This window comes from Mustela nigripes, chromosome 5, assembly GCF_022355385.1.
Source record: "Mustela nigripes isolate SB6536 chromosome 5, MUSNIG.SB6536, whole genome shotgun sequence".
In the NCBI taxonomy this organism is placed as follows: Eukaryota; Metazoa; Chordata; class Mammalia; order Carnivora; family Mustelidae; genus Mustela; species Mustela nigripes.
In genome coordinates this window covers 133321031-133329440 of record NC_081561.1, presented here as the reverse complement: position 1 = coordinate 133329440, position 8410 = coordinate 133321031, and the positions used below count along the sequence as shown (strand labels likewise).

The following is an 8410-nucleotide window of genomic DNA, read 5'->3' as shown; positions in this document are numbered from 1 at the left end:
CAACACATACTCTTAGTCTCTAGGGCTATAAAAGCAGGTCTTAAGGGAGATTGGGTTATGGAGATCTGCTTGTCTTGTGGCAGCCCAAGACATCCTTCTATCCATAAGTTCCCTTAATAAAAACCATTTCCTGTCTAGCTGGACAAGCTGGACATGTCAAGACTTTTTCTTTGGTCATCTGGCTCCTTTGGCCTCTGGAAGTCATTTGCATTATCTTTCTTTCCAGGAACAACCCTACTCTTCTCCTGATCTACAAATGCTGAAATCTATTTTCCAGTATCTCTAATGGGCTGCCCCAGATTCACAATGAAACTCCCTTGTCTGTAATTGAACTTGTGATGTCTTCCCTCCCATTATAACCTGATAATAACCTGGTCCTCTTCCTATATTCTAAAGCTCACTCACATTTCCACTCATTCCTGTTGTCCAAACTGAAACAAACTCCTTGCCCATCTTCATATCTAGTTTCAGTCAATTCTTTTATTATTTCTCTTAAATATTCTGTTCTGTCACTACCACATTTCTAAAGACACTTTCAACAATCTTTGCCTGAGTTATTATAACACTGAGTTATTGTAACACTTTAAAACCAGTTTCCCAGCCTTTAATCATACAACCTTCAAGTCATTTTCCCTATAGCAGTTAATGTTATTTTCTATGATCCTGCAGCACCTCCTGGAACAAGGCCCCCAGGTTGGGCCCTGAGCCCAGTATGTGAGCTCCCCTATGGGAGGAGCTGTGCCCATGACCACCAAGCAGAACCTGGAGGAGAAGCAGGAACCCTTGGGCAGTTCCTTTCGGAAGAGAACATGGCCACCCATTTCTCTTGACTCAGCCTGCACAATGACCACCCTTACTGCAGCACCCCTTACGGATTTCCCCCCCATCTTTGCCCCGATTCAGGAGCCCTTGCTCTGAGCTGCTTCTCTGCAGCTACCCTGGGAACCTGATCCTCGAGTTCCTCTGGCTGCTGAGGCTAGGGGACACTCCCACGCCTCATTACCCTGAAACCCAAGCCGGGGAGATAATGGGGCTCTGAGTGCTCGTGGGCAGTATTTCTGCCCATCTTCCTTCTTCCCCACAACAGAGAAGACCAGCATCCCCACTAAGGGACCAGCTGTCCTGAATATTCTCCAGACCAGGCCTCCGGCCCTGGACCTACTCTCAACAGAGGACACTGAATCCCACAGCGCCCTGGTGTGGTGGGGTAGCAGGGACAGGAGCATGGGAAGTGAGACATTCCCCCAAGAACTGAGTAAAGATTGCTGAGAAAAAAAAAAAGAAGTTATTTTCTGACACATCCATGTCAGTTCCCTGTTTAAAAACCTCCAATATTCTTTAATGTTCATGGGACTTTGAAACACCTATCTAAATATTAACAAGTCAGAAAACAACAAATGTTGGTGAGGATGCTGAAAAAGGGAATCCTCTTACATTATTGGTGGGAATGCAAGCCATTGCAGCTACTCTGGAAAACAGTATGGAGGTTCCCCAAGAAGTTAAAAATTGAGCTACCCTATGACGCAGTAATGGCACTACCAGGTGTTTACCCAAAGGATATCCAGTAATTGCACTACTAGGTTTTACCCGAAGGATATGTTGTGATTCAAAGGGGCACCTGTACCCCAATGTTTATAGCAGCAATGTCCACAACAGCCAAACTATGGAAAGAGCCCAGATGTCCATCAACAGATGAATGGATAAAGAAGACATGCCATATATACACAATGGAATATGACTCAGCCATCAAAAAGGATAAAATCTTACCTTTTGCAACAATGTGGATGGAATTGGAAGGTATTATACTAAGCGAAATAAGTGAATCAGAGAAAAATAATTACATGGTTTTACTTACATGCGGAATTTAGGAAACAAAACAGATAATCATAGGGGAAGGGAGGGAAAAATGAAGTAAGATGAAATCAGAGAGGGAGACACACCATAAGAGACTCTTAATCACAGGAAACAAACTGAGGGTTGCTGGGGGGGGGCAGGTAGGGGGATGGGGTAACTGGGTGATGGGCATTAAGGAAGGCAGGTGATGTCATAAGCACTGGGTGTTATATGCAACTAATGAATAACTGAACTCTACATCTGAAACTAACGATACACTACATGTTAATTAATTCAATTTAAATAAAATAAAAGATAAGACACATGTACTGTAATTATATATTATGTATATTATGTACATAAAATAATAACTCTCACACAGAAACAAGGTGCTTAGCCATCAGATTCCATTCTATCTAACTATCCCCGCCCACAAATAGCCCTATCTTTCAGCCATTCCTCCAGCTGTCTGGGCTCTTGCTTGCACCTGGGTTCTTGCTGAGCATGTGTCATCAGCACTGAATCAGCAATTTCAGTGTGGCTGAACTGTGAAAATGTTCTCTCTTTGGGAGAGAAGTAAGAAGTTAAGACAATCCTCTGTTTTTTAAATAATGGAAAGGTTTCCAACATGGGTAGATATCTTAAGTAGGAAGGATGCAGATTTCCTCTCTCTTCTTAGGATGAATGAAAAAGAATCTTTTCCGAATTGGACTTAATGTACTTCCTAATAACAAACTTATATTTTTAAAACTTCCTCCTGAGTATAGAATAGTAAAAGCCAGTGAAATATTTTTTGGTTAGAGCTCTTTTATCCTTGAGTTCATTCATCAGCAATTGAAATCTCTGAGTCCCACGTGTAAGAATATGGAAATGCTGTTAAGTTAGAAATATCAGTGGTAGCAGGAAGCATTTTTTCTTAATTCTGTCCTGAATTTAATAAATGCTCCCACTGAGAGTACCTGTCTCCTAAAAGCTATAGTTCTGTTCAGATTAAGATACTGAAGTTCCCACTGCTGTATAAGATAGCCTTCAATGTGGGATTGTTCAGTGTAGCCAACATTGCATAAAAATCCTCTGGGTGCTACAGAAGACACAAACCCTAGGAAAAAGTTATCAGAAAACAGGCAACAGTCTTTGAGTTCCCTGATTACTGTTAAAGATTTCGAGAAATCAAAAAAGCAACATGGCACAGTAGAAAGTGCTTTGAAGTTAGGCAAACTGGATTTACATCCATACCCCATTACTTGAGCAAGCTAAGCAACTTTAGGCAAGTCACTTGACCTCTCTGAGATTACCTAATCTGTATAGTAAGGTGAATTCTACCTATGTCATAGAGGGGATGAGAACATTTCTATTAGTGGCCAAACGAATGAATGATGGTCTCTTTCCAAATCAACTCTTCACATATGAAAAACAGATGAGCATAGTATGGCTTACAAACATAGTATGCTTGCAACCAGAGGAAGTTGCAATATAGTATTAGAGCCAAAGAATTCACAAGTCGGAGTTCTCAGCTAACAGATGACATGTTATAACAACAAAAGTATCAAGTTAGATACCATACTATGAACTTCTCATATTGAATTAATTTTTATGTGGAAAGTAGTGATTTAGATGAAACTTTTTTTAAAACAAGAGGACTGTTATTTTTCTTTTTTTAATATAATGATGGAAGTCTGACTGTTGTAAAAAAGGTTTTTGACCTTGGGACTCTACAAAAACAAAATTATACTATTTTTGTAAGATTATATATGAGACTCTGGAGTTTTAATGAACAGGGCAAATTCATGGGAATAATATTTAAAGGGTTTAGCTACTTATCTAAACTTCATACTATCTAGAAAATGTATAGAAATATTTTCCCTTGGATGAAATTTCTTTTCTTTTCTTTCTTTCTTTCTTTCTTTCTTTCTTTCTTTCTTTCTTTTTTAAGATTTTGTTTATTTATTTGACAGAGATCACAAGTAGGCAGAAAGGCAGGCACAGAGACAGGAGGAGGCAGGCTCCCCGCCGAGCAGAGAGCCCAATGTGGGGCTCAATCCCAGGACCCTGAGATCACGACCTGAGCCGAAGGCAGAGGCCTAACCCACTGAGCCACCCAGGTGCCCCCCATTGGATGAAATTTCTTAACCTTAGGATTTTGAATTGTTTTCAAATATAAAAGTCACATTTATTAAATGGTTTGATTGTCTACTTTTGGTATTGTGTCAAGCAAATTATCATGACTCACATTGACATAAAATTCCATGTAATGATTTTTATTAATTGTTTCACATTCATTATTTTCTTTTCATTTTACTTTAAATTATTTCACTTTACTAAAAGTAATGTGGGGGACTGTCCCACTAAGCATATATTTTGTTGTTTATTTAAATGATTAACCTAATTATACAAGTTTTTCAACTAATGATTCCTGAATTTGATTTGTTTAGCTTCCTTATTCCCTCTGAATTAATCGCTCATTTTTGTAAATTATTTTAAATCTGCAAGTTTTATAGTGAAGGAGCATAATAGTTAGATATCTTTTTCATATAACATGAGCCAGTAGATAAATATTTCTAGTGAAAATACTTACACCTACTAAAAACAGGTAATTTGGGTTCAAATAAATGCCAACCGAAAGGATTAATTTTACTAAATGAGTTTTTACTTAAAGGCTTTTATAAAGTATAGGCCTGCTATAACTGTGGAATGGCATTTTAGCAGCAGCAAGCCTCCTTTCCCCCCACAACCCGAAGATACTATGTGCCTAAAATGGGGTTGTTTAGCAGAACTTTCCACCATGCAAGCTTTTCAAGAGTGGCCACTAGTCAGATGTTGCTCTGGAGTTCTTACAATGTGGTCATTGTGACTGATGAACTGAATTTTTAATTTTAATAATTTAAACTTAAATAGGCACACATGGCTAGTGGCTACTGTAATGGACAGTGCAGGTCTAGAATGCATGTTGAAATAGCTGGAGAAGTAAACAAGTGTGATTTCCATGCCCTCAACCCCACCTCTTTTTCATGTTGTTCAGTTCTTACCTATAGCAGAGTCCAATTTAAGTCTCATTTCCTGGATGAAATTTTCGCTGACCACTCTAATACACATGGATATCTTTCTTGTCTGAACCCTAAACACAATTTTTATAATTGAATTTAGTGTCTGATTGTACTTTGCACAATAGTTTAATTTTAATACATGTAAGTTTTATTAGCATAAAACAATACAGGTAATATTATTAGCGTTTATTCATTGAAAGCTTACAGTGCTAAACTTTACACATATCTTATTTCATCTTCTTAACAGTCTGGTAACGTATACATTCTGATCTCCACTTAGGGGGACATGGGTGGCTTAGTCGGTTAACTGGTTAACCGCCTGCTTTGGGCTCAGGTCATGATCTCAGAGTTCTGGGCTCCTTGCTCAGTGGGGAGTCTGTTTCTCCCTCTCGCTCTCTGCCTCTCCCCACTGCTCGTGATCTCTCTCTCACTCTCTCTCAAATAAATAAATAAAATGTTTTTTTAAAAATCTCTCTATTTAAATAGAGATTAACCCGCTCAGAGAGATGAAGTAACTTGCCTGGGTTAAACAGATAGTGAATGGCAGAGCTGGAACTTGAAATCAGGTCCATGACTATCCTACACAGGTAGGGATCTTGTTGGAGTAGGTAGGGTTTTATGAGATATTTTGACCTGATTTGATTATTGGAAGCCATCATAACAAATCTAAGCCCCATTTGAGAAGACCATTTTTTAACAATTACAGCATAATGGTAGTAAATGATCATGATTCAGTTTAAATTACCAGAGTATTTCATTTATACTGAAAGACCATTCCAAAGTTCACATCACTTTCTTAAAGACCAGTTGCTCCCTCTAGTGAAAAATCAATGTGAATACCATGCCCAGTAAGTAAGAGATTCTTAGTAGACCTACCTTCCTTTGGCATGTCTTAGAAATTTGTGGAGGTGTATTCTGGTTATTAAAAAGAATGCTATTGGTAGTGTCAGAAATGCTATATACCAATAGTAAGTCCTCACTCAACAACAACAAAATTGTCCCATTTGTGAGAGGGAAAACCACCTGTATTTATGTCAGCCTGGAATTTAACATCATTTTACTTGTAAAAACGAAATATGTTGTGCTGTTTTACTGTGCAGTGAATATTCCAGGAATGAAGCTATGTATTTCATCTAATTGAGGACATTATCAAGTGTAAAATATAGCATTACTTAAATATCACCAAGAAAAGAGAAAAAAAGAAAAATATTGTCAATTAAACTATGACACAATGGATTTTTAAAAATAATTTTTACTTTGTCTTTCAAAAGCTCTTTTAGACTTTAGTTAGATGTAAATCAAATATCACACTTAGACACATATAAAAGGAAAAACAAAAGCAAAGTAAACTGTTAAGGTACTTCTAGAACTTCTTCATATTCAGAAAATTTTCTGCAACAGTTTTGACTCAGAGTTGTCAGTATCCATGTTTTCCCAAACAATATTATCCTCTCTGCTCTCAACTAGTTTGGTGATGCTATATTTCTTAAAATGGTGCTCAACTCTTATATCTATGATTTTCTTCAAAGACATAGACACCAATTATATAAGTTTTTATGTTAGCACTTTTTTGAGCCTGCCAAGGAGACTGATAGAAAGTTTTCAAACTATGGGTTGTATCCCTTCCTCAGATGGTCTTTAATGTTTGTCCAGAATGAAAACAGTAACAACAACCAAGTTCTCACATACTCAGGCAATGACAACAAAAATATCATGACTAAAACCTGGTTGATAGTGGTTATACATTTTGATTACAGAAATGTGAACATGTTTCTTTCCTTCTTTTTTTTTTTTGGTGAAAATGTATTTCTTACAGGGGAAGAAATAAGGAGCCATGGTAATCTAGGGGAACTCTTCCTTTTTCTTTTCTAGAACTTCACCAAGATTTGGTCACCAAGAGGAATTCTACTCTGGCTTAAAGTAAAACCTACCTGTATCAATCTCCAGCCACAGTGACTATACCAACAGGTGTAACTTTCTTTTTCTTTTTTTAAAATGATTTATTTATTTATTCATTTGACAGAAACATAGCAAGAGAGGGAACACAAGCAGGGGGAGTGGGTGAGGGAGAGGGAGAAGCAGGCTTCCAATTAAGCAGGGAGCCCAATGCAGGGCTCGATCCCAGCACCCTGGGATCATAACCTGAGCCAAAGGCAGACACCCAATGACAGAGCCACCCAGGTGCCCCAACAGGTATAACTTTCTAACTACTTTGTCATTTCTTATAATGTGGGCATGTTAATGCCTTTGTCTATTGAAACAGACACTATTATAAATTACTTTTACTTCTCTTTTTATATCAGAGTCAAGTCATTATATTTATGTTTTTCTATTAATGTGTGTAGTTGGGGTTATATTATCCATGAATTTCATGTCAAGAAAGTAAAAACTTGCTAAAAAAGATGATAGAGGGTCTGATGGGGTTTACAAAATACTGAATTTAGGTATTATCAATAACTACTCTTCTTCTAAACAGAAAGCAAATCCTGGCGTACTTTCCTAACAAACTAATACGCTTGTGGATAGGGGAATGGGTGTGTATTAATTCAACATTTGTTGAACTGAATAAACAAATGTGTATTAATTCAACATTAAGTGACGATAGTTTTATGCTTTTATTTTAGGGAGTAACTTCACATTTTGTACAGAGAGCAGTTCTTGAGTTAAACTCCCTAGATCCAAATCATGGGTCTACCATTTTTTTAAAGATTCCATTTATGGGGCGCCTGGATGGCTCAGTGGGTTAAGCCGCTGCCTTCGGCTCGGGTCATGATCGTAGGGTCCTGGGATTGAGCCCGGCATCGGGCTCTCTGCTCAGCCGGGAGCCAGCTTCATTCTCTCTCTCTGCCTGCTTCTGATCTCTCTTTAAAAAAAAAAAAAAAAAAAAAAAAAAAAAAAGGAAAGATTCCTTTTATTTATTTATTTATTTTTAAGTTTTTAAAAAAGATTTTATTTATTTATCTGAGACAGAGAGAGAGAGATCACACGTGGGGGTAGGGATGGAGGGAGAAGCAGACTCCCTACTGAGCAGGGAGTTCTTCACAGGACTTGACCCCAGGACTCTGGGATCATAACCTGAGCCAAAGGCAGATGCTTAACCGACTGAGCCACCTAGGTGCCCCTTATTTATTTATTTAGAGAGCACAAGGAGGGAAAAAGGGAGAGGGAGAGAGAATCTCAAGTGAACTGCTAGTTGGGCCTGGAGCCCAACACAAGGGCTCCATGACCCTGAGATCATGACCTTAGAAAAGTCAAGAGTTGGTTGCTTAACTGATGGAGCCACCCAGGTGCCCCGGGTCTATCATTTTTTTTTTTTTTAAGGGAAACTGACAGCTTATTATTTATATTATTTATAACATTATTTTTTATTTATAAAAATAGCTAACATATGTAATGTTTAATAAATGGCAGGCCCAGCTTAATTTAATTTACACTAACGCATTTAATCCTCACAAAGGATTCACCATTTTTTATGTCATTTTTGAATGAGTAACTCAGTCTCTCTTTGTGTCAGTTCCCTAGTGAGTAAAATA

At 37.9% G+C, this 8410-nt stretch overlaps 1 pseudogene; it reads left to right on the top strand.

Moving 5' to 3' along the window:
* The first annotated feature begins 744 nt into the window (after positions 1–744).
* On the top strand, positions 745–1039 carry LOC132017497 (host cell factor C1 regulator 1-like; annotated as a pseudogene).
* Positions 1040–8410: the final 7371 nt, after the last annotated feature.